This window comes from Hyla sarda, unplaced genomic scaffold, assembly GCF_029499605.1.
Source record: "Hyla sarda isolate aHylSar1 unplaced genomic scaffold, aHylSar1.hap1 scaffold_1311, whole genome shotgun sequence".
In the NCBI taxonomy this organism is placed as follows: Eukaryota; Metazoa; Chordata; class Amphibia; order Anura; family Hylidae; genus Hyla; species Hyla sarda.
In genome coordinates, this window is record NW_026607936.1 from 68,729 (window position 1) to 94,763 (window position 26,035).

The 26,035-nt window shown below is 46.2% G+C and overlaps 11 non-coding genes and 1 pseudogene across 11 annotated transcripts; all 12 read left to right on the plus strand.

The window, feature by feature from the left end:
• The first annotated feature begins 511 nt into the window (after positions 1-511).
• On the plus strand, positions 512-702 carry LOC130305485 (U2 spliceosomal RNA). The gene has a single exon (XR_008855063.1). It is a non-coding gene; the product is annotated as a U2 spliceosomal RNA (small nuclear RNA).
• Positions 703-2,777: 2,075 nt separating this feature from the next.
• Positions 2,778-2,968, plus strand: LOC130305486 (U2 spliceosomal RNA). The gene has a single exon (XR_008855064.1). It is a non-coding gene; the product is annotated as a U2 spliceosomal RNA (small nuclear RNA).
• Positions 2,969-5,054: 2,086 nt separating this feature from the next.
• Positions 5,055-5,245, plus strand: LOC130305499 (U2 spliceosomal RNA). The gene has a single exon (XR_008855077.1). It is a non-coding gene; the product is annotated as a U2 spliceosomal RNA (small nuclear RNA).
• Positions 5,246-7,325: 2,080 nt separating this feature from the next.
• LOC130305487 (U2 spliceosomal RNA) lies at positions 7,326-7,516 on the plus strand. Its single transcript, XR_008855065.1, has one exon. It is a non-coding gene; the product is annotated as a U2 spliceosomal RNA (small nuclear RNA).
• A 2,101-nt stretch (positions 7,517-9,617) lies between these two features.
• On the plus strand, positions 9,618-9,808 carry LOC130305488 (U2 spliceosomal RNA). The gene has a single exon (XR_008855066.1). It is a non-coding gene; the product is annotated as a U2 spliceosomal RNA (small nuclear RNA).
• Positions 9,809-11,865: 2,057 nt separating this feature from the next.
• Positions 11,866-12,056, plus strand: LOC130305489 (U2 spliceosomal RNA). Its single transcript, XR_008855067.1, has one exon. It is a non-coding gene; the product is annotated as a U2 spliceosomal RNA (small nuclear RNA).
• Positions 12,057-14,157: 2,101 nt separating this feature from the next.
• Positions 14,158-14,348, plus strand: LOC130305490 (U2 spliceosomal RNA). The gene has a single exon (XR_008855068.1). It is a non-coding gene; the product is annotated as a U2 spliceosomal RNA (small nuclear RNA).
• A 2,057-nt stretch (positions 14,349-16,405) lies between these two features.
• On the plus strand, positions 16,406-16,596 carry LOC130305491 (U2 spliceosomal RNA). Its single transcript, XR_008855069.1, has one exon. It is a non-coding gene; the product is annotated as a U2 spliceosomal RNA (small nuclear RNA).
• Positions 16,597-18,684: 2,088 nt separating this feature from the next.
• On the plus strand, positions 18,685-18,875 carry LOC130305492 (U2 spliceosomal RNA). Its single transcript, XR_008855070.1, has one exon. It is a non-coding gene; the product is annotated as a U2 spliceosomal RNA (small nuclear RNA).
• A 2,102-nt stretch (positions 18,876-20,977) lies between these two features.
• On the plus strand, positions 20,978-21,168 carry LOC130305494 (U2 spliceosomal RNA). The gene has a single exon (XR_008855072.1). It is a non-coding gene; the product is annotated as a U2 spliceosomal RNA (small nuclear RNA).
• Positions 21,169-23,253: 2,085 nt separating this feature from the next.
• Positions 23,254-23,413, plus strand: LOC130305503 (U2 spliceosomal RNA; annotated as a pseudogene).
• A 692-nt stretch (positions 23,414-24,105) lies between these two features.
• On the plus strand, positions 24,106-24,299 carry LOC130305502 (U2 spliceosomal RNA). Its single transcript, XR_008855080.1, has one exon. It is a non-coding gene; the product is annotated as a U2 spliceosomal RNA (small nuclear RNA).
• The last annotated feature ends 1,736 nt before the right edge of the window (positions 24,300-26,035 follow it).

The window sequence follows — 26,035 nt, forward strand, 5'->3', positions numbered from 1 at the left end:
TGACAGCTTTATGAGGAGCATCAGCACTGCTCTGCCTGAGCAGAACCATCACCGCCATAGGTTGTCAAATAACCCGGATTTAACCCACACAGGTAAGTCCAATGGGGTGCAGGCATGTCCTCTATGCTTACAGCTTCCCGTGGGTGTTGGTTTGATACCGTTTGGGGACAGCCAAGGAGGCATCTGCAGGCAACAAAGGTAGGTGTGTGCTTGTGTGTGTGTTTCCTATGCAGATCCTAAGCCCAGTGTCACATGCAAGTAGGAGGAGTAAGAAGGGTTCCTGGCAAATCCGGGTTATGGATTGCATTTAAAAAGGCCCCGTGGGAGTGCAATGGGCCCCTGTCTTGCTGCTTAGCAATAATGGTATGGGTTTAGGTTCTGCTGTGTGTACTGGTGGTTGACTGCCCCCCAGCCCAGAGTGTGCATGGAAAATTGTCTGGCAGCCTCCCTGACAGCAAGCAGTGATAGTGCCCATGAAGGGCACCTTGTTGGGCCCGCCCCTTTCACGGTTATCGCTTCTCGGCCTTTTGGCTAAGATCAAGTGTAGTATCTGTTCTTATCAGTTTAATATCTGATACGTCCCCTATCTGGGGACCATATATTAAATGGATTTTTGAGAACGGGGGCCGATTTCGAAGCTTGCTTCCGTCGCCCTATGCATTGACCCGATATGGCAGTATCTTCGGGTACAGTGCACCACCCCCTTACAGGGTTAAAAAGAAAGATTCCTACTTTCATTGCTACCTGCTTGCTGGCTAGCCAGCTAGCCAGCCCTGTGGGCCTTGCTGCTGCTGCAGCCAAAAAACAAAAGGTGGTGCTGCTGCTGCTTCTGCTGCTTCTGCTTCTGCTTGTGTCTGGCCGCTGTTGGAGCGTCCAGGCACAGGACTTCTGCTGCTGCTGACTAAATGGCCTCCTTAATTGGATCATTTGAGTAGCCAGCACACCTGTGCAGGTAGGGCATGACATGATAGGCAGCTGCCTTGATAGCGGGTGGGTGCTGAATGTTCCTAATTGACAAAATAAGATTAATGCTTATGAAGAAATATAAAATCTCATCCCTTCCCCAATATCGCGCCACACCCCTACCCCTTAATTCCCTGGTTGAACTTGATGGACATATGTCTTTTTTCGACCGTACTAACTATGTAACTATGTAACATAACATGGGGGGGGGGGGGGGGTCTCCTGGCTGTTCACACAGGTGTGTCATTGCTGTACATTGACCATGCATTGCTTCTGTGGTATTGCAAAGGCAAAGACAAATGCTTCCAGCCATCCATTGCACTAATGGATTGGTCATCAGCTGGCTGTCTATGTCCCGCATCAATATAGACCAAAGTACAGAGGGTTAGGCTATGCTATTGTGCACCTACCTGATGCATCAGAAGGTGCGAGGCCCTTGCTAAATTCTGTGCACAGACTTTGAGATCTATACTTTAGACTGTATCTAAACCTGCTCCAACATGGACTGACATTCTGGCCTACTTTCAGCCGATGCGACTTGTCTGTCGCTGAACAGTCGCTTTTTATGTATTCAGCACCTATGTATAATGTTGTAAAAATGCTCTAGAAGCTAAAGTCGCAGAAATGTCACACATATTTGGCCTGCAACTTTCTGTGCGACAAATTCAGACAGGAAAAATCAGTATAAATCCTTAGAAAATTATCCCCCAGTGTCTCCATCTGCTGGCGGTATTGAATAAGCATTGCTGCACTGATGGGGTATGCATTAGACGGAAAAAAAGAAGAAAAAGAAGAATAATACGCCCAGAAAAGAGGCGAAAAGGAGAAAAACGTAAAAAAACGTGAAAAAAAAGTAAGAGGAAGAGAAGGGAAAAAAAGGTGGAAATGGGTTTAAAAGTGATTTCGGCGGAGAAATATATATATATATATATATATATATACGCGCACACACACACATATATATAAACGTATTCTCCGTTGAGATATTGCAGCCGCTGCTGTGTCCAGGCCCAGGAGCCTTAGCACTGTGCTGTGATGTCACTCAATACCACTGACATCACTAGGTGTAAACAACATCTCTCCTTTGCTGTGTATGTGACTATGGAGCTGTTTGGTGATGTCGTCTATTATGGCCTTCATAGAAGCAACAGGAGATTGTTGCATCCATCTAGAACCCTCAGAACTACAGTGCTATGATGTCACTCACTTCCACAGGCCTTGCAGAGTGTAAACAACAACAACCCAGCTTTGTTGTGTATGTAACCATAGGGATTTGTGATGTCACCTAGAACCTTCACAGCAGCGACAGCTTTATGAGGAGCATCAGCACTGCTCTGCCTGAGCAGAACCATCACCGCCATAGGTTGTCAAATAACCCGGATTTAACCCACACAGGTAAGTCCAATGGGGTGCAGGCATGTCCTCTATGCTTACAGCTTCCCGTGGGTGTTGGTTTGATACCGTTTGGGGACAGCCAAGGAGGCATCTGCAGGCAACAAAGGTAGGTGTGTGCTTGTGTGTGTGTTTCCTATGCAGATCCTAAGCCCAGTGTCACATGCAAGTAGGAGGAGTAAGAAGGGTTCCTGGCAAATCCGGGTTATGGATTGCATTTAAAAAGGCCCCGTGGGAGTGCAATGGGCCCCTGTCTTGCTGCTTAGCAATAATGGTATGGGTTTAGGTTCTGCTGTGTGTACTGGTGGTTGACTGCCCCCCAGCCCAGAGTGTGCATGGAAAATTGTCTGGCAGCCTCCCTGACAGCAAGCAGTGATAGTGCCCATGAAGGGCACCTTGTTGGGCCCGCCCCTTTCACGGTTATCGCTTCTCGGCCTTTTGGCTAAGATCAAGTGTAGTATCTGTTCTTATCAGTTTAATATCTGATACGTCCCCTATCTGGGGACCATATATTAAATGGATTTTTGAGAACGGGGGCCGATTTCGAAGCTTGCTTCCGTCGCCCTATGCATTGACCCGATATGGCAGTATCTTCGGGTACAGTGCACCACCCCCTTACAGGGTTAAAAAGAAAGATTCCTACTTTCATTGCTACCTGCTTGCTGGCTAGCCAGCTAGCCAGCCCTGTGGGCCTTGCTGCTACTGCAGCCAAAAAACAAAAGGTGGTGCTGCTGCTGCTTCTGCTGCTTCTGCTTCTGCTTGTGTCTGGCCGCTGTTGGAGCGTCCAGGCACAGGACTTCTGCTGCTGCTGACTAAATGGCCTCCTTAATTGGATCATTTGAGTAGCCAGCACACCTGTGCAGGTAGGGCATGACATGATAGGCAGCTGCCTTGATAGCGGGTGGGTGCTGAATGTTCCTAATTGACAAAATAAGATTAATGCTTATGAAGAAATATAAAATCTCATCCCTTCCCCAATATCGCGCCACACCCCTACCCCTTAATTCCCTGGTTGAACTTGATGGACATATGTCTTTTTTCGACCGTACTAACTATGTAACTATGTAACATAACATGGGGGGGGGGGGGGGGGGGGGTCTCCTGGCTGTTCACACAGGTGTGTCATTGCTGTACATTGACCATGCATTGCTTCTGTGGTATTGCAAAGGCAAAGACAAATGCTTCCAGCCATCCATTGCACTAATGGATTGGTCATCAGCTGGCTGTCTATGTCCCGCATCAATATAGACCAAAGTACAGAGGGTTAGGCTATGCTATTGTGCACCTACCTGATGCATCAGAAGGTGCGAGGCCCTTGCTAAATTCTGTGCACAGACTTTGAGATCTATACTTTAGACTGTATCTAAACCTGCTCCAACATGGACTGACATTCTGGCCTACTTTCAGCCGATGCGACTTGTCTGTCGCTGAACAGTCGCTTTTTATGTATTCAGCACCTATGTATAATGTTGTAAAAATGCTCTAGAAGCTAAAGTCGCAGAAATGTCACACATATTTGGCCTGCAACTTTTTGTGCGACAAATTCAGACAGGAAAAATCAGTATAAATCCTTAGAAAATTATCCCCCAGTGTCTCCATCTGCTGGCGGTATTGAATAAGCATTGCTGCACTGATGGGGTATGCATTAGACGAAAAAAAAGAAGAAAAAGAAGAATAATACGCCCAGAAAAGAGGCGAAAAGGAGAAAAACGTAAAAAAACGTGAAAAAAAAGTAAGAGGAAGAGAAGGGAAAAAAAGGTGGAAATGGGTTTAAAAGTGATTTCGGCGGAGAAATATATATATATATATATATATATATATATATACGCGCACACACACACATATATATAAACGTATTCTCCGTTGAGATATTGCAGCCGCTGCTGTGTCCAGGCCCAGGAGCCTTAGCACTGTGCTGTGATGTCACTCAATACCACTGACATCACTAGGTGTAAACAACATCTCTCCTTTGCTGTGTATGTGACTATGGAGCTGTTTGGTGATGTCGTCTATTATGGCCTTCATAGAAGCAACAGGAGATTGTTGCATCCATCTAGAACCCTCAGAACTACAGTGCTATGATGTCACTCACTTCCACAGGCCTTGCAGAGTGTAAACAACAACAACCCAGCTTTGTTGTGTATGTAACCATAGGGATTTGTGATGTCACCTAGAACCTTCACAGCAGCGACAGCTTTATGAGGAGCATCAGCACTGCTCTGCCTGAGCAGAACCATCACCGCCATAGGTTGTCAAATAACCCGGATTTAACCCACACAGGTAAGTCCAATGGGGTGCAGGCATGTCCTCTATGCTTACAGCTTCCCGTGGGTGTTGGTTTGATACCGTTTGGGGACAGCCAAGGAGGCATCTGCAGGCAACAAAGGTAGGTGTGTGCTTGTGTGTGTGTTTCCTATGCAGATCCTAAGCCCAGTGTCACATGCAAGTAGGAGGAGTAAGAAGGGTTCCTGGCAAATCCGGGTTATGGATTGCATTTAAAAAGGCCCCGTGGGAGTGCAATGGGCCCCTGTCTTGCTGCTTAGCAATAATGGTATGGGTTTAGGTTCTGCTGTGTGTACTGGTGGTTGACTGCCCCCCAGCCCAGAGTGTGCATGGAAAATTGTCTGGCAGCCTCCCTGACAGCAAGCAGTGATAGTGCCCATGAAGGGCACCTTGTTGGGCCCGCCCCTTTCACGGTTATCGCTTCTCGGCCTTTTGGCTAAGATCAAGTGTAGTATCTGTTCTTATCAGTTTAATATCTGATACGTCCCCTATCTGGGGACCATATATTAAATGGATTTTTGAGAACGGGGGCCGATTTCGAAGCTTGCTTCCGTCGCTCTATGCATTGACCCGATATGGCAGTATCTTCGGGTACAGTGCACCACCCCCTTACAGGGTTAAAAAGAAAGATTCCTACTTTCATTGCTACCTGCTTGCTGGCTAGCCAGCTAGCCAGCCCTGTGGGCCTTGCTGCTGCTGCAGCCAAAAAACAAAAGGTGGTGCTGTTGCTGCTTCTGCTGCTTCTGCTTGTGTCTGGCCGCTGTTGGAGCGTCCAGGCACAGGACTTCTGCTGCTGCTGACTAAATGGCCTCCTTAATTGGATCATTTGAGTAGCCAGCACACCTGTGCAGGTAGGGCATGACATGATAGGCAGCTGCCTTGATAGCGGGTGGGTGCTGAATGTTCCTAATTGACAAAATAAGATTAATGCTTATGAAGAAATATAAAATCTCATCCCTTCCCCAATATCGCGCCACACCCCTACCCCTTAATTCCCTGGTTGAACTTGATGGACATATGTCTTTTTTCGACCGTACTAACTATGTAACTATGTAACATAACATGGGGGGGGGGGGTCTCCTGGCTGTTCACACAGGTGTGTCATTGCTGTACATTGACCATGCATTGCTTCTGTGGTATTGCAAAGGCAAAGACAAATGCTTCCAGCCATCCATTGCACTAATGGATTGGTCATCAGCTGGCTGTCTATGTCCCGCATCAATATAGACCAAAGTACAGAGGGTTAGGCTATGCTATTGTGCACCTACCTGATGCATCAGAAGGTGCGAGGCCCTTGCTTAATTCTGTGCACAGACTTTGAGATCTATACTTTAGACTGTATCTAAACCTGCTCCAACATGGACTGACATTCTGGCCTACTTTCAGCCGATGCGACTTGTCTGTCGCTGAACAGTCGCTTTTTATGTATTCAGCACCTATGTATAATGTTGTAAAAATGCTCTAGAAGCTAAAGTCGCAGAAATGTCACACATATTTGGCCTGCAACTTTCTGTGCGACAAATTCAGACAGGAAAAATCAGTATAAATCCTTAGAAAATTATCCCCCAGTGTCTCCATCTGCTGGCGGTATTGAATAAGCATTGCTGCACTGATGGGGTATGCATTAGACGAAAAAAAAGAAGAAAAAGAAGAATAATACGCCCAGAAAAGAGGCGAAAAGGAGAAAAACGTAAAAAAACGTGAAAAAAAGTAAGAGGAAGAGAAGGGAAAAAAAGGTGGAAATGGGTTTAAAAGTGATTTCGGCGGAGAAATATATATATATATATATATATATATATATATATATATATATACGCGCACACACACACATATATATAAACGTATTCTCCGTTGAGATATTGCAGCCGCTGCTGTGTCCAGGCCCAGGAGCCTTAGCACTGTGCTGTGATGTCACTCAATACCACTGACATCACTAGGTGTAAACAACATCTCTCCTTTGCTGTGTATGTGACTATGGAGCTGTTTGGTGATGTCGTCTATTATGGCCTTCATAGAAGCAACAGGAGATTGTTGCATCCATCTAGAACCCTCAGAACTACAGTGCTATGATGTCACTCACTTCCACAGGCCTTGCAGAGTGTAAACAACAACAACCCAGCTTTGTTGTGTATGTAACCATAGGGATTTGTGATGTCACCTAGAACCTTCACAGCAGCGACAGCTTTATGAGGAGCATCAGCACTGCTCTGCCTGAGCAGAACCATCACCGCCATAGGTTGTCAAATAACCCGGATTTAACCCACACAGGTAAGTCCAATGGGGTGCAGGCATGTCCTCTATGCTTACAGCTTCCCGTGGGTGTTGGTTTGATACCGTTTGGGGACAGCCAAGGAGGCATCTGCAGGCAACAAAGGTAGGTGTGTGCTTGTGTGTGTGTTTCCTATGCAGATCCTAAGCCCAGTGTCACATGCAAGTAGGAGGAGTAAGAAGGGTTCCTGGCAAATCCGGGTTATGGATTGCATTTAAAAAGGCCCCGTGGGAGTGCAATGGGCCCCTGTCTTGCTGCTTAGCAATAATGGTATGGGTTTAGGTTCTGCTGTGTGTACTGGTGGTTGACTGCCCCCCAGCCCAGAGTGTGCATGGAAAATTGTCTGGCAGCCTCCCTGACAGCAAGCAGTGATAGTGCCCATGAAGGGCACCTTGTTGGGCCCGCCCCTTTCACGGTTATCGCTTCTCGGCCTTTTGGCTAAGATCAAGTGTAGTATCTGTTCTTATCAGTTTAATATCTGATACGTCCCCTATCTGGGGACCATATATTAAATGGATTTTTGAGAACGGGGGCCGATTTCGAAGCTTGCTTCCGTCGCCCTATGCATTGACCCGATATGGCAGTATCTTCGGGTACAGTGCACCACCCCCTTACAGGGTTAAAAAGAAAGATTCCTACTTTCATTGCTACCTGCTTGCTGGCTAGCCAGCTAGCCAGCCCTGTGGGCCTTGCTGCTGCTGCAGCCAAAAAACAAAAGGTGGTGCTGCTGCTGCTTCTGCTTCTGCTTGTGTCTGGCCGCTGTTGGAGCGTCCAGGCACAGGACTTCTGCTGCTGCTGACTAAATGGCCTCCTTAATTGGATCATTTGAGTAGCCAGCACACCTGTGCAGGTAGGGCATGACATGATAGGCAGCTGCCTTGATAGCGGGTGGGTGCTGAATGTTCCTAATTGACAAAATAAGATTAATGCTTATGAAGAAATATAAAATCTCATCCCTTCCCCAATATCGCGCCACACCCCTACCCCTTAATTCCCTGGTTGAACTTGATGGACATATGTCTTTTTTCGACCGTACTAACTATGTAACTATGTAACATAACATGGGGGGGGGGGGGGGGGTCTCCTGGCTGTTCACACAGGTGTGTCATTGCTGTACATTGACCATGCATTGCTTCTGTGGTATTGCAAAGGCAAAGACAAATGCTTCCAGCCATCCATTGCACTAATGGATTGGTCATCAGCTGGCTGTCTATGTCCCGCATCAATATAGACCAAAGTACAGAGGGTTAGGCTATGCTATTGTGCACCTACCTGATGCATCAGAAGGTGCGAGGCCCTTGCTAAATTCTGTGCACAGACTTTGAGATCTATACTTTAGACTGTATCTAAACCTGCTCCAACATGGACTGACATTCTGGCCTACTTTCAGCCGATGCGACTTGTCTGTCGCTGAACAGTCGCTTTTTATGTATTCAGCACCTATGTATAATGTTGTAAAAATGCTCTAGAAGCTAAAGTCGCAGAAATGTCACACATATTTGGCCTGCAACTTTCTGTGCGACAAATTCAGACAGGAAAAATCAGTATAAATCCTTAGAAAATTATCCCCCAGTGTCTCCATCTGCTGGCGGTATTGAATAAGCATTGCTGCACTGATGGGGTATGCATTAGACGAAAAAAAAGAAGAAAAAGAAGAATAATACGCCCAGAAAAGAGGCGAAAAGGAGAAAAACGTAAAAAAACGTGAAAAAAAAGTAAGAGGAAGAGAAGGGAAAAAAAGGTGGAAATGGGTTTAAAAGTGATTTCGGCGGAGAAATATATATATATATATATATATATATATATACATATATATATATATATATATATATATATACGCACACACACACACATATATATAAACGTATTCTCCGTTGAGATATTGCAGCCGCTGCTGTGTCCAGGCCCAGGAGCCTTAGCACTGTGCTGTGATGTCACTCAATACCACTGACATCACTAGGTGTAAACAACATCTCTCCTTTGCTGTGTATGTGACTATGGAGCTGTTTGGTGATGTCGTCTATTATGGCCTTCATAGAAGCAACAGGAGATTGTTGCATCCATCTAGAACCCTCAGAACTACAGTGCTATGATGTCACTCACTTCCACAGGCCTTGCAGAGTGTAAACAACAACAACCCAGCTTTGTTGTGTATGTAACCATAGGGATTTGTGATGTCACCTAGAACCTTCACAGCATCGACAGCTTTATGAGGAGCATCAGCACTGCTCTGCCTGAGCAGAACCATCACCGCCATAGGTTGTCAAATAACCCGGATTTAACCCACACAGGTAAGTCCAATGGGGTGCAGGCATGTCCTCTATGCTTACAGCTTCCCGTGGGTGTTGGTTTGATACCGTTTGGGGACAGCCAAGGAGGCATCTGCAGGCAACAAAGGTAGGTGTGTGCTTGTGTGTGTGTTTCCTATGCAGATCCTAAGCCCAGTGTCACATGCAAGTAGGAGGAGTAAGAAGGGTTCCTGGCAAATCCGGGTTATGGATTGCATTTAAAAAGGCCCCGTGGGAGTGCAATGGGCCCCTGTCTTGCTGCTTAGCAATAATGGTATGGGTTTAGGTTCTGCTGTGTGTACTGGTGGTTGACTGCCCCCCAGCCCAGAGTGTGCATGGAAAATTGTCTGGCAGCCTCCCTGACAGCAAGCAGTGATAGTGCCCATGAAGGGCACCTTGTTGGGCCCGCCCCTTTCACGGTTATCGCTTCTCGGCCTTTTGGCTAAGATCAAGTGTAGTATCTGTTCTTATCAGTTTAATATCTGATACGTCCCCTATCTGGGGACCATATATTAAATGGATTTTTGAGAACGGGGGCCGATTTCGAAGCTTGCTTCCGTCGCCCTATGCATTGACCCGATATGGCAGTATCTTCGGGTACAGTGCACCACCCCCTTACAGGGTTAAAAAGAAAGATTCCTACTTTCATTGCTACCTGCTTGCTGGCTAGCCAGCTAGCCAGCCCTGTGGGCCTTGCTGCTGCTGCTTCTGCTGCTTCTGCTTCTGCTTGTGTCTGGCCGCTGTTGGAGCGTCCAGGCACAGGACTTCTGCTGCTGCTGACTAAATGGCCTCCTTAATTGGATCATTTGAGTAGCCAGCACACCTGTGCAGGTAGGGCATGACATGATAGGCAGCTGCCTTGATAGCGGGTGGGTGCTGAATGTTCCTAATTGACAAAATAAGATTAATGCTTATGAAGAAATATAAAATCTCATCCCTTCCCCAATATCGCGCCACACCCCTACCCCTTAATTCCCTGGTTGAACTTGATGGACATATGTCTTTTTTCGACCGTACTAACTATGTAACTATGTAACATAACATGGGGGGGGGGGGTCTCCTGGCTGTTCACACAGGTGTGTCATTGCTGTACATTGACCATGCATTGCTTCTGTGGTATTGCAAAGGCAAAGACAAATGCTTCCAGCCATCCATTGCACTAATGGATTGGTCATCAGCTGGCTGTCTATGTCCCGCATCAATATAGACCAAAGTACAGAGGGTTAGGCTATGCTATTGTGCACCTACCTGATGCATCAGAAGGTGCGAGGCCCTTGCTAAATTCTGTGCACAGACTTTGAGATCTATACTTTAGACTGTATCTAAACCTGCTCCAACATGGACTGACATTCTGGCCTACTTTCAGCCGATGCGACTTGTCTGTCGCTGAACAGTCGCTTTTTATGTATTCAGCACCTATGTATAATGTTGTAAAAATGCTCTAGAAGCTAAAGTCGCAGAAATGTCACACATATTTGGCCTGCAACTTTCTGTGCGACAAATTCAGACAGGAAAAATCAGTATAAATCCTTAGAAAATTATCCCCCAGTGTCTCCATCTGCTGGCGGTATTGAATAAGCATTGCTGCACTGATGGGGTATGCATTAGACGAAAAAAAAGAAGAAAAAGAAGAATAATACGCCCAGAAAAGAGGCGAAAAGGAGAAAAACGTAAAAAAACGTGAAAAAAAAGTAAGAGGAAGAGAAGGGAAAAAAAGGTGGAAATGGGTTTAAAAGTGATTTCGGCGGAGAAATATATATATATATATATATATATATATATATATATATATATATACGCGCACACACACACATATATATAAACGTATTCTCCGTTGAGATATTGCAGCCGCTGCTGTGTCCAGGCCCAGGAGCCTTAGCACTGTGCTGTGATGTCACTCAATACCACTGACATCACTAGGTGTAAACAACATCTCTCCTTTGCTGTGTATGTGACTATGGAGCTGTTTGGTGATGTCGTCTATTATGGCCTTCATAGAAGCAACAGGAGATTGTTGCATCCATCTAGAACCCTCAGAACTACAGTGCTATGATGTCACTCACTTCCACAGGCCTTGCAGAGTGTAAACAACAACAACCCAGCTTTGTTGTGTATGTAACCATAGGGATTTGTGATGTCACCTAGAACCTTCACAGCAGCGACAGCTTTATGAGGAGCATCAGCACTGCTCTGCCTGAGCAGAACCATCACCGCCATAGGTTGTCAAATAACCCGGATTTAACCCACACAGGTAAGTCCAATGGGGTGCAGGCATGTCCTCTATGCTTACAGCTTCCCGTGGGTGTTGGTTTGATACCGTTTGGGGACAGCCAAGGAGGCATCTGCAGGCAACAAAGGTAGGTGTGTGCTTGTGTGTGTGTTTCCTATGCAGATCCTAAGCCCAGTGTCACATGCAAGTAGGAGGAGTAAGAAGGGTTCCTGGCAAATCCGGGTTATGGATTGCATTTAAAAAGGCCCCGTGGGAGTGCAATGGGCCCCTGTCTTGCTGCTTAGCAATAATGGTATGGGTTTAGGTTCTGCTGTGTGTACTGGTGGTTGACTGCCCCCCAGCCCAGAGTGTGCATGGAAAATTGTCTGGCAGCCTCCCTGACAGCAAGCAGTGATAGTGCCCATGAAGGGCACCTTGTTGGGCCCGCCCCTTTCACGGTTATCGCTTCTCGGCCTTTTGGCTAAGATCAAGTGTAGTATCTGTTCTTATCAGTTTAATATCTGATACGTCCCCTATCTGGGGACCATATATTAAATGGATTTTTGAGAACGGGGGCCGATTTCGAAGCTTGCTTCCGTCGCCCTATGCATTGACCCGATATGGCAGTATCTTCGGGTACAGTGCACCACCCCCTTACAGGGTTAAAAAGAAAGATTCCTACTTTCATTGCTACCTGCTTGCTGGCTAGCCAGCTAGCCAGCCCTGTGGGCCTTGCTGCTGCTGCAGCCAAAAAACAAAAGGTGGTGCTGCTGCTGCTTCTGCTTCTGCTTGTGTCTGGCCGCTGTTGGAGCGTCCAGGCACAGGACTTCTGCTGCTGCTGACTAAATGGCCTCCTTAATTGGATCATTTGAGTAGCCAGCACACCTGTGCAGGTAGGGCATGACATGATAGGCAGCTGCCTTGATAGCGGGTGGGTGCTGAATGTTCCTAATTGACAAAATAAGATTAATGCTTATGAAGAAATATAAAATCTCATCCCTTCCCCAATATCGCGCCACACCCCTACCCCTTAATTCCCTGGTTGAACTTGATGGACATATGTCTTTTTTCGACCGTACTAACTATGTAACTATGTAACATAACATGGGGGGGGGGGGGGGGGTCTCCTGGCTGTTCACACAGGTGTGTCATTGCTGTACATTGACCATGCATTGCTTCTGTGGTATTGCAAAGGCAAAGACAAATGCTTCCAGCCATCCATTGCACTAATGGATTGGTCATCAGCTGGCTGTCTATGTCCCGCATCAATATAGACCAAAGTACAGAGGGTTAGGCTATGCTATTGTGCACCTACCTGATGCATCAGAAGGTGCGAGGCCCTTGCTAAATTCTGTGCACAGACTTTGAGATCTATACTTTAGACTGTATCTAAACCTGCTCCAACATGGACTGACATTCTGGCCTACTTTCAGCCGATGCGACTTGTCTGTCGCTGAACAGTCGCTTTTTATGTATTCAGCACCTATGTATAATGTTGTAAAAATGCTCTAGAAGCTAAAGTCGCAGAAATGTCACACATATTTGGCCTGCAACTTTCTGTGCGACAAATTCAGACAGGAAAAATCAGTATAAATCCTTAGAAAATTATCCCCCAGTGTCTCCATCTGCTGGCGGTATTGAATAAGCATTGCTGCACTGATGGGGTATGCATTAGACGAAAAAAAAGAAGAAAAAGAAGAATAATACGCCCAGAAAAGAGGCGAAAAGGAGAAAAACGTAAAAAAACGTGAAAAAAAAGTAAGAGGAAGAGAAGGGAAAAAAAGGTGGAAATGGGTTTAAAAGTGATTTCGGCGGAGAAATATATATATATATATATATATATATATATACATATATATATATATATATATATATATATACGCACACACACACACATATATATAAACGTATTCTCCGTTGAGATATTGCAGCCGCTGCTGTGTCCAGGCCCAGGAGCCTTAGCACTGTGCTGTGATGTCACTCAATACCACTGACATCACTAGGTGTAAACAACATCTCTCCTTTGCTGTGTATGTGACTATGGAGCTGTTTGGTGATGTCGTCTATTATGGCCTTCATAGAAGCAACAGGAGATTGTTGCATCCATCTAGAACCCTCAGAACTACAGTGCTATGATGTCACTCACTTCCACAGGCCTTGCAGAGTGTAAACAACAACAACCCAGCTTTGTTGTGTATGTAACCATAGGGATTTGTGATGTCACCTAGAACCTTCACAGCATCGACAGCTTTATGAGGAGCATCAGCACTGCTCTGCCTGAGCAGAACCATCACCGCCATAGGTTGTCAAATAACCCGGATTTAACCCACACAGGTAAGTCCAATGGGGTGCAGGCATGTCCTCTATGCTTACAGCTTCCCGTGGGTGTTGGTTTGATACCGTTTGGGGACAGCCAAGGAGGCATCTGCAGGCAACAAAGGTAGGTGTGTGCTTGTGTGTGTGTTTCCTATGCAGATCCTAAGCCCAGTGTCACATGCAAGTAGGAGGAGTAAGAAGGGTTCCTGGCAAATCCGGGTTATGGATTGCATTTAAAAAGGCCCCGTGGGAGTGCAATGGGCCCCTGTCTTGCTGCTTAGCAATAATGGTATGGGTTTAGGTTCTGCTGTGTGTACTGGTGGTTGACTGCCCCCCAGCCCAGAGTGTGCATGGAAAATTGTCTGGCAGCCTCCCTGACAGCAAGCAGTGATAGTGCCCATGAAGGGCACCTTGTTGGGCCCGCCCCTTTCACGGTTATCGCTTCTCGGCCTTTTGGCTAAGATCAAGTGTAGTATCTGTTCTTATCAGTTTAATATCTGATACGTCCCCTATCTGGGGACCATATATTAAATGGATTTTTGAGAACGGGGGCCGATTTCGAAGCTTGCTTCCGTCGCCCTATGCATTGACCCGATATGGCAGTATCTTCGGGTACAGTGCACCACCCCCTTACAGGGTTAAAAAGAAAGATTCCTACTTTCATTGCTACCTGCTTGCTGGCTAGCCAGCTAGCCAGCCCTGTGGGCCTTGCTGCTGCTGCTTCTGCTGCTTCTGCTTCTGCTTGTGTCTGGCCGCTGTTGGAGCGTCCAGGCACAGGACTTCTGCTGCTGCTGACTAAATGGCCTCCTTAATTGGATCATTTGAGTAGCCAGCACACCTGTGCAGGTAGGGCATGACATGATAGGCAGCTGCCTTGATAGCGGGTGGGTGCTGAATGTTCCTAATTGACAAAATAAGATTAATGCTTATGAAGAAATATAAAATCTCATCCCTTCCCCAATATCGCGCCACACCCCTACCCCTTAATTCCCTGGTTGAACTTGATGGACATATGTCTTTTTTCGACCGTACTAACTATGTAACTATGTAACATAACATGGGGGGGGGGGGTCTCCTGGCTGTTCACACAGGTGTGTCATTGCTGTACATTGACCATGCATTGCTTCTGTGGTATTGCAAAGGCAAAGACAAATGCTTCCAGCCATCCATTGCACTAATGGATTGGTCATCAGCTGGCTGTCTATGTCCCGCATCAATATAGACCAAAGTACAGAGGGTTAGGCTATGCTATTGTGCACCTACCTGATGCATCAGAAGGTGCGAGGCCCTTGCTAAATTCTGTGCACAGACTTTGAGATCTATACTTTAGACTGTATCTAAACCTGCTCCAACATGGACTGACATTCTGGCCTACTTTCAGCCGATGCGACTTGTCTGTCGCTGAACAGTCGCTTTTTATGTATTCAGCACCTATGTATAATGTTGTAAAAATGCTCTAGAAGCTAAAGTCGCAGAAATGTCACACATATTTGGCCTGCAACTTTCTGTGCGACAAATTCAGACAGGAAAAATCAGTATAAATCCTTAGAAAATTATCCCCCAGTGTCTCCATCTGCTGGCGGTATTGAATAAGCATTGCTGCACTGATGGGGTATGCATTAGACGAAAAAAAAGAAGAAAAAGAAGAATAATACGCCCAGAAAAGAGGCGAAAAGGAGAAAAACGTAAAAAAACGTGAAAAAAAAGTAAGAGGAAGAGAAGGGAAAAAAAGGTGGAAATGGGTTTAAAAGTGATTTCGGCGGAGAAATATATATATATATATATATATATATATATATATATATATATATACGCGCACACACACACATATATATAAACGTATTCTCCGTTGAGATATTGCAGCCGCTGCTGTGTCCAGGCCCAGGAGCCTTAGCACTGTGCTGTGATGTCACTCAATACCACTGACATCACTAGGTGTAAACAACATCTCTCCTTTGCTGTGTATGTGACTATGGAGCTGTTTGGTGATGTCGTCTATTATGGCCTTCATAGAAGCAACAGGAGATTGTTGCATCCATCTAGAACCCTCAGAACTACAGTGCTATGATGTCACTCACTTCCACAGGCCTTGCAGAGTGTAAACAACAACAACCCAGCTTTGTTGTGTATGTAACCATAGGGATTTGTGATGTCACCTAGAACCTTCACAGCAGCGACAGCTTTATGAGGAGCATCAGCACTGCTCTGCCTGAGCAGAACCATCACCGCCATAGGTTGTCAAATAACCCGGATTTAACCCACACAGGTAAGTCCAATGGGGTGCAGGCATGTCCTCTATGCTTACAGCTTCCCGTGGGTGTTGGTTTGATACCGTTTGGGGACAGCCAAGGAGGCATCTGCAGGCAACAAAGGTAGGTGTGTGCTTGTGTGTGTGTTTCCTATGCAGATCCTAAGCCCAGTGTCACATGCAAGTAGGAGGAGTAAGAAGGGTTCCTGGCAAATCCGGGTTATGGATTGCATTTAAAAAGGCCCCGTGGGAGTGCAATGGGCCCCTGTCTTGCTGCTTAGCAATAATGGTATGGGTTTAGGTTCTGCTGTGTGTACTGGTGGTTGACTGCCCCCCAGCCCAGAGTGTGCATGGAAAATTGTCTGGCAGCCTCCCTGACAGCAAGCAGTGATAGTGCCCATGAAGGGCACCTTGTTGGGCCCGCCCCTTTCACGGTTATCGCTTCTCGGCCTTTTGGCTAAGATCAAGTGTAGTATCTGTTCTTATCAGTTTAATATCTGATACGTCCCCTATCTGGGGACCATATATTAAATGGATTTTTGAGAACGGGGGCCGATTTCGAAGCTTGCTTCCGTCGCCCTATGCATTGACCCGATATGGCAGTATCTTCGGGTACAGTGCACCACCCCCTTACAGGGTTAAAAAGAAAGATTCCTACTTTCATTGCTACCTGCTTGCTGGCTAGCCAGCTAGCCAGCCCTGTGGGCCTTGCTGCTGCTGCAGCCAAAAAACAAAAGGTGGTGCTGCTGCTGCTGCTTCTGCTGCTTCTGCTTCTGCTTGTGTCTGGCCGCTGTTGGAGCGTCCAGGCACAGGACTGCTGCTGCTGACTAAATGGCCTCCTTAATTGGATCATTTGAGTAGCCAGCACACCTGTGCAGGTAGGGCATGACATGATAGGCAGCTGCCTTGATAGCGGGTGGGTGCTGAATGTTCCTAATTGACAAAATAAGATTAATGCTTATGAAGAAATATAAAATCTCATCCCTTCCCCAATATCGCGCCACACCCCTACCCCTTAATTCCCTGGTTGAACTTGATGGACATATGTCTTTTTTCGACCGTACTAACTATGTAACTATGTAACATAACATGGGGGGGGGTCTCCTGGCTGTTCACACAGGTGTGTCATTGCTGTACATTGACCATGCATTGCTTCTGTGGTATTGCAAAGGCAAAGACAAATGCTTCCAGCCATCCATTGCACTAATGGATTGGTCATCAGCTGGCTGTCTATGTCCCGCATCAATATAGACCAAAGTACAGAGGGTTAGGCTATGCTATTGTGCACCTACCTGATGCATCAGAAGGTGCGAGGCCCTTGCTAAATTCTGTGCACAGACTTTGAGATCTATACTTTAGACTGTATCTAAACCTGCTCCAACATGGACTGACATTCTGGCCTACTTTCAGCCGATGCGACTTGTCTGTCGCTGAACAGTCGCTTTTTATGTATTCAGCACCTATGTATAATGTTGTAAAAATGCTCTAGAAGCTAAAGTCGCAGAAATGTCACACATATTTGGCCTGCAACTTTCTGTGCGACAAATTCAGACAGGAAAAATCAGTATAAATCCTTAGAAAATTATCCCCCAGTGTCTCCATCTGCTGGCGGTATTGAATAAGCATTGCTGCACTGATGGGGTATGCATTAGACGAAAAAAAAGAAGAAAAAGAAGAATAATACGCCCAGAAAAGAGGCGAAAAGGAGAAAAACGTAAAAAAACGTGAAAAAAAAGTAAGAGGAAGAGAAGGGAAAAAAAGGTGGAAATGGGTTTAAAAGTGATTTCGGCGGAGAAATATATATATATATATATATATATATATATATATATATATATATATACGCGCACACACACACATATATATAAACGTATTCTCCGTTGAGATATTGCAGCCGCTGCTGTGTCCAGGCCCAGGAGCCTTAGCACTGTGCTGTGATGTCACTCAATACCACTGACATCACTAGGTGTAAACAACATCTCTCCTTTGCTGTGTATGTGACTATGGAGCTGTTTGGTGATGTCGTCTATTATGGCCTTCATAGAAGCAACAGGAGATTGTTGCATCCATCTAGAACCCTCAGAACTACAGTGCTATGATGTCACTCACTTCCACAGGCCTTGCAGAGTGTAAACAACAACAACCCAGCTTTGTTGTGTATGTAACCATAGGGATTTGTGATGTCACCTAGAACCTTCACAGCAGCGACAGCTTTATGAGGAGCATCAGCACTGCTCTGCCTGAGCAGAACCATCACCGCCATAGGTTGTCAAATAACCCGGATTTAACCCACACAGGTAAGTCCAATGGGGTGCAGGCATGTCCTCTATGCTTACAGCTTCCCGTGGGTGTTGGTTTGATACCGTTTGGGGACAGCCAAGGAGGCATCTGCAGGCAACAAAGGTAGGTGTGTGCTTGTGTGTGTGTTTCCTATGCAGATCCTAAGCCCAGTGTCACATGCAAGTAGGAGGAGTAAGAAGGGTTCCTGGCAAATCCGGGTTATGGATTGCATTTAAAAAGGCCCCGTGGGAGTGCAATGGGCCCCTGTCTTGCTGCTTAGCAATAATGGTATGGGTTTAGGTTCTGCTGTGTGTACTGGTGGTTGACTGCCCCCCAGCCCAGAGTGTGCATGGAAAATTGTCTGGCAGCCTCCCTGACAGCAAGCAGTGATAGTGCCCATGAAGGGCACCTTGTTGGGCCCGCCCCTTTCACGGTTATCGCTTCTCGGCCTTTTGGCTAAGATCAAGTGTAGTATCTGTTCTTATCAGTTTAATATCTGATACGTCCCCTATCTGGGGACCATATATTAAATGGATTTTTGAGAACGGGGGCCGATTTCGAAGCTTGCTTCCGTCGCCCTATGCATTGACCCGATATGGCAGTATCTTCGGGTACAGTGCACCACCCCCTTACAGGGTTAAAAAGAAAGATTCCTACTTTCATTGCTACCTGCTTGCTGGCTAGCCAGCTAGCCAGCCCTGTGGGCCTTGCTGCTGCTGCAGCCAAAAAACAAAAGGTGGTGCTGCTGCTGCTTCTGCTGCTTCTGCTGCTTCTGCTTCTGCTTGTGTCTGGCCGCTGTTGGAGCGTCCAGGCACAGGACTTCTACTGCTGCTGACTAAATGGCCTCCTTAATTGGATCATTTGAGTAGCCAGCACACCTGTGCAGGTAGGGCATGACATGATAGGCAGCTGCCTTGATAGCGGGTGGGTGCAGAATGTTCCTAATTGACAAAATAAGATTAATGCTTATGAAGAAATATAAAATCTCATCCCTTCCCCAATATCGCGCCACACCCCTACCCCTTAATTCCCTGGTTGAACTTGATGGACATATGTCTTTTTTCGACCGTACTAACTATGTAACTATGTAACATAACATGGGGGGGGGGGGGGTCTCCTGGCTGTTCACACAGGTGTGTCATTGCTGTACATTGACCATGCATTGCTTCTGTGGTATTGCAAAGGCAAAGACAAATGCTTCCAGCCATCCATTGCACTAATGGATTGGTCATCAGCTGGCTGTCTATGTCCCGCATCAATATAGACCAAAGTACAGAGGGTTAGGCTATGCTATTGTGCACCTACCTGATGCATCAGAAGGTGCGAGGCCCTTGCTAAATTCTGTGCACAGACTTTGAGATCTATACTTTAGACTGTATCTAAATCTGCTCCAACATGGACTGACATTCTGGCCTACTTTCAGCCGATGCGACTTGTCTGTCGCTGAACAGTCGCTTTTTATGTATTCAGCACCTATGTATAATGTTGTAAAAATGCTCTAGAAGCTAAAGTCGCAGAAATGTCACACATATTTGGCCTGCAACTTTCTGTGCGACAAATTTAGACAGGAAAAATCAGTATAAATCCTTAGAAAATTATCCCCCAGTGTCTCCATCTGCTGGCGGTATTGAATAAGCATTGCTGCACTGATGGGGTATGCATTAGACGAAAAAAAAGAAGAAAAAGAAGAATAATACGCCCAGAAAAGAGGCGAAAAGGAGAAAAACGTAAAAAAACGTGAAAAAAAAGTAAGAGGAAGAGAAGGGAAAAAAAGGTGGAAATGGGTTTAAAAGTGATTTCGGCGGAGAAATATATATATATATATATATATATATATATATATATATATATATATACGCGCACACACACACATATATATAAACGTATTCTCCGTTGAGATATTGCAGCCGCTGCTGTGTCCAGGCCCAGGAGCCTTAGCACTGTGCTGTGATGTCACTCAATACCACTGACATCACTAGGTGTAAACAACATCTCTCCTTTGCTGTGTATGTGACTATGGAGCTGTTTGGTGATGTCGTCTATTATGGCCTTCATAGAAGCAACAGGAGATTGTTGCATCCATCTAGAACCCTCAGAACTACAGTGCTATGATGTCACTCACTTCCACAGGCCTTGCAGAGTGTAAACAACAACAACCCAGCTTTGTTGTGTATGTAACCATAGGGATTTGTGATGTCACCTAGAACCTTCACAGCAGCGACAGCTTTATGAGGAGCATCAGCACTGCTCTGCCTGAGCAGAACCATCACCGCCATAGGTTGTCAAATAACCCGGATTTAACCCACACAGGTAAGTCCAATGGGGTGCAGGCATGTCCTCTATGCTTACAGCTTCCCGTGGGTGTTGGCTTGATACCGTTTGGGGACAGCCAAGGAGGCATCTGCAGGCAACAAAGGTAGGTGTGTGCTTGTGTGTGTGTTTCCTATGCAGATCCTAAGCCCAGTGTCACATGCAAGTAGGAGGAGTAAGAAGGGTTCCTGGCAAATCCGGGTTATGGATTGCATTTAAAAAGGCCCCGTGGGAGTGCAATGGGACCCTGTCTTGCTGCTTAGCAATAATGGTATGGGTTTAGGTTCTGCTGTGTGTACTGGTGGTTGACTGCCCCCCAGCCCAGAGTGTGCATGGAAAATTGTCTGGCAGCCTCCCTGACAGCAAGCAGTGATAGTGCCCATGAAGGGGACCTTGTTGGGCCCGCCCCTTTCACGGTTATCGCTTCTCGGCCTTTTGGCTAAGATCAAGTGTAGTATCTGTTCTTATCAGTTTAATATCTGATACGTCCCCTATCTGGGGACCATATATTAAATGGATTTTTGAGAACGGGGGCCGATTTCGAAGCTTGCTTCCGTCGCCCTATGCATTGACCCGATATGGCAGTATCTTCGGGTACAGTGCACCACCCCCTTACAGGGTTAAAAAGAAAGATTCCTACTTTCATTGCTACCTGCTTGCTGGCTAGCCAGCTAGCCAGCCCTGTGGGCCTTGCTGCTGCTGCAGCCAAAAAACAAAAGGTGGTGCTGCTGCTGCTTCTGCTGCTTCTGCTTCTGCTTGTGTCTGGCCGCTGTTGGAGCATCCAGGCACAGGACTGCTGCTGCTGACTAAATGGCCTCCTTAATTGGATCATTTGAGTAGCCAGCACACCTGTGCAGGTAGGGCATGACATGATAGGCAGCTGCCTTGATAGCGGGTGGGTGCTGAATGTTCCTAATTGACAAAATAAGATTAATGCTTATGAAGAAATATAAAATCTCATCCCTTCCCCAATATCGCGCCACACCCCTACCCCTTAATTCCCTGGTTGAACTTGATGGACATATGTCTTTTTTCGACCGTACTAACTATGTAACTATGTAACATAACATGGGGGGGGGGGTCTCCTGGCTGTTCACACAGGTGTGTCATTGCTGTACATTGACCATGCATTGCTTCTGTGGTATTGCAAAGGCAAAGACAAATGCTTCCAGCCATCCATTGCACTAATGGATTGGTCATCAGCTGGCTGTCTATGTCCCGCATCAATATAGACCAAAGTACAGAGGGTTAGGCTATGCTATTGTGCACCTACCTGATGCATCAGAAGGTGCGAGGCCCTTGCTAAATTCTGTGCACAGACTTTGAGATCTATACTTTAGACTGTATCTAAACCTGCTCCAACATGGACTGACATTCTGGCCTACTTTCAGCCGATGCGACTTGTCTGTCGCTGAACAGTCGCTTTTTATGTATTCAGCACCTATGTATAATGTTGTAAAAATGCTCTAGAAGCTAAAGTCGCAGAAATGTCACACATATTTGGCCTGCAACTTTCTGTGCGACAAATTCAGACAGGAAAAATCAGTATAAATCCTTAGAAAATTATCCCCCAGTGTCTCCATCTGCTGGCGGTATTGAATAAGCATTGCTGCACTGATGGGGTATGCATTAGACGAAAAAAAAGAAGAAAAAGAAGAATAATACGCCCAGAAAAGAGGCGAAAAGGAGAAAAACGTAAAAAAACGTGAAAAAAAAGTAAGAGGAAGAGAAGGGAAAAAAAGGTGGAAATGGGTTTAAAAGTGATTTCGGCGGAGAAATATATATATATATATATATATATATATATATATATATATATACGCGCACACACACACATATATATATAAACGTATTCTCCGTTGAGATATTGCAGCCGCTGCTGTGTCCAGGCCCAGGAGCCTTAGCACTGTGCTGTGATGTCACTCAATACCACTGACATCACTAGGTGTAAACAACATCTCTCCTTTGCTGTGTATGTGACTATGGAGCTGTTTGGTGATGTCGTCTATTATGGCCTTCATAGAAGCAACAGGAGATTGTTGCATCCATCTAGAACCCTCAGAACTACAGTGCTATGATGTCACTCACTTCCACAGGCCTTGCAGAGTGTAAACAACAACAACCCAGCTTTGTTGTGTATGTAACCATAGGGATTTGTGATGTCACCTAGAACCTTCACAGCAGCGACAGCTTTATGAGGAGCATCAGCACTGCTCTGCCTGAGCAGAACCATCACCGCCATAGGTTGTCAAATAACCCGGATTTAACCCACACAGGTAAGTCCAATGGGGTGCAGGCATGTCCTCTATGCTTACAGCTTCCCGTGGGTGTTGGTTTGATACCGTTTGGGGACAGCCAAGGAGGCATCTGCAGGCAACAAAGGTAGGTGTGTGCTTGTGTGTGTGTTTCCTATGCAGATCCTAAGCCCAGTGTCACATGCAAGTAGGAGGAGTAAGAAGGGTTCCTGGCAAATCCGGGTTATGGATTGCATTTAAAAAGGCCCCGTGGGAGTGCAATGGGCCCCTGTCTTGCTGCTTAGCAATAATGGTATGGGTTTAGGTTCTGCTGTGTGTACTGGTGGTTGACTGCCCCCCAGCCCAGAGTGTGCATGGAAAATTGTCTGGCAGCCTCCCTGACAGCAAGCAGTGATAGTGCCCATGAAGGGCACCTTGTTGGGCCCGCCCCTTTCACGGTTATCGCTTCTCGGCCTTTTGGCTAAGATCAAGTGTAGTATCTGTTCTTATCAGTTTTCATGCTGGTGGGGATGGGTGCTGCATGGAGGATGCAGGTGTACCAGGGCTTTCCGGGGCTGGTTCTGAGGAATCAGCTCGACGGCTGCCCCGATGTGACCTGTTCCCTCCGGGTCTCGCCATGAGGCTGAGAGGGTCTAGAGCCGAGGTACTTTTGTGCCTCGGGGAGTGGTGACCCCGAGGTGCCGAAACTCACTGGGAGAATAGGCTCACTGAGTTGAAGCACGGGCACCATAATCTCTTCACCTTGTGGCACTCACCTCTTGATTCCCGGCCTTCTGGCTAGGATCAGAGAAATTTTTATAGATCCGGCCGGATGTCCGGGCAGTATATCTGCACACATTCACTTATTTATTTATTTTTTGTCTCACTGTGTCACTTTTTGCGTGTTGTGTGTTCACAGGATTTGTCAGGATGCGGTAGCCCTTCTGGGTGTCCCTCCTGGCGGTCTAGGGGAGGTGTGTGTGGCCATTAGGTTCCGCACCTCCCTGCAAACACCCCGGGTACTCCTGCTTCGCAGGGTACCTACCGTAATCGGCTCTGCGGGCAGATACCTTGGCTAACGCCAAGGGGGATGCCGGGAGCATTTGTGGTCTCCTAGTAGCTTCGGCGAAAAGGGACATCGAACCTGGAACCTCGCAGGTACCTTTTGGTCCGGAGGCGAAGGGTAAGGTTTGTTGGGGGGCCTCTCTCCTATCGGAGAAGGGCTTGCGATAGACCGCATCCTTTGTGCACGTTTTTTTAGTGTAACACGTTTGCACTTTTTCTTGCACTTTGGGTGAATCGAAAGCACGTTCCTCGGCTTTAGAAAAAAAAAAAAAAAAAAAAAAAAAAAAAATCTGTTCTTATCAGTTTAATATCTGATACGTCCCCTATCTGGGGACCATATATTAAATGGATTTTTGAGAACGGGGGCCGATTTCGAAGCTTGCTTCCGTCGCCCTATGCATTGACCCGATATGGCAGTATCTTCGGGTACAGTGCACCACCCCCTTACAGGGTTAAAAAGAAAGATTCCTACTTTCATTGCTACCTGCTTGCTGGCTAGCCAGCTAGCCAGCCCTGTGGGCCTTGCTGCTGCTGCAGCCAAAAAACAAAAGGTGGTGCTGCTGCTGCTTCTGCTGCTTCTGCTGCTTCTGCTTCTGCTTGTGTCTGGCCGCTGTTGGAGCGTCCAGGCACAGGACTTCTACTGCTGCTGACTAAATGGCCTCCTTAATTGGATCATTTGAGTAGCCAGCACACCTGTGCAGGTAGGGCATGACATGATAGGCAGCTGCCTTGATAGCGGGTGGGTGCAGAATGTTCCTAATTGACAAAATAAGATTAATGCTTATGAAGAAATATAAAATCTCATCCCTTCCCCAATATCGCGCCACACCCCTACCCCTTAATTCCCTGGTTGAACTTGATGGACATATGTCTTTTTTCGACCGTACTAACTATGTAACTATGTAACATAACATGGGGGGGGGGGGGGGGGGTCTCCTGGCTGTTCACACAGGTGTGTCATTGCTGTACATTGACCATGCATTGCTTCTGTGGTATTGCAAAGGCAAAGACAAATGCTTCCAGCCATCCATTGCACTAATGGATTGGTCATCAGCTGGCTGTCTATGTCCCGCATCAATATAGACCAAAGTACAGAGGGTTAGGCTATGCTATTGTGCACCTACCTGATGCATCAGAAGGTGCGAGGCCCTTGCTAAATTCTGTGCACAGACTTTGAGATCTATACTTTAGACTGTATCTAAACCTGCTCCAACATGGACTGACATTCTGGCCTACTTTCAGCCGATGCGACTTGTCTGTCGCTGAACAGTCGCTTTTTATGTATTCAGCACCTATGTATAATGTTGTAAAAATGCTCTAGAAGCTAAAGTCGCAGAAATGTCACACATATTTGGCCTGCAACTTTCTGTGCGACAAATTTAGACAGGAAAAATCAGTATAAATCCTTAGAAAATTATCCCCCAGTGTCTCCATCTGCTGGCGGTATTGAATAAGCATTGCTGCACTGATGGGGTATGCATTAGACGAAAAAAAAGAAGAAAAAGAAGAATAATACGCCCAGAAAAGAGGCGAAAAGGAGAAAAACGTAAAAAAACGTGAAAAAAAAGTAAGAGGAAGAGAAGGGAAAAAAAGGTGGAAATGGGTTTAAAAGTGATTTCGGCGGAGAAATATATATATATATATATATATATATATATATATATATATACGCGCACACACACACACATATATATAAACTTATTCTCCGTTGAGATATTGCAGCCGCTGCTGTGTCCAGGCCCAGGAGCCTTAGCACTGTGCTGTGATGTCACTCAATACCACTGACATCACTAGGTGTAAACAACATCTCTCCTTTGCTGTGTATGTGACTATGGAGCTGTTTGGTGATGTCGTCTATTATGGCCTTCATAGAAGCAACAGGAGATTGTTGCATCCATCTAGAACCCTCAGAACTACAGTGCTATGATGTCACTCACTTCCACAGGCCTTGCAGAGTGTAAACAACAACAACCCAGCTTTGTTGTGTATGTAACCATAGGGATTTGTGATGTCACCTAGAACCTTCACAGCAGCGACAGCTTTATGAGGAGCATCAGCACTGCTCTGCCTGAGCAGAACCATCACCGCCATAGGTTGTCAAATAACCCGGATTTAACCCACACAGGTAAGTCCAATGGGGTGCAGGCATGTCCTCTATGCTTACAGCTTCCCGTGGGT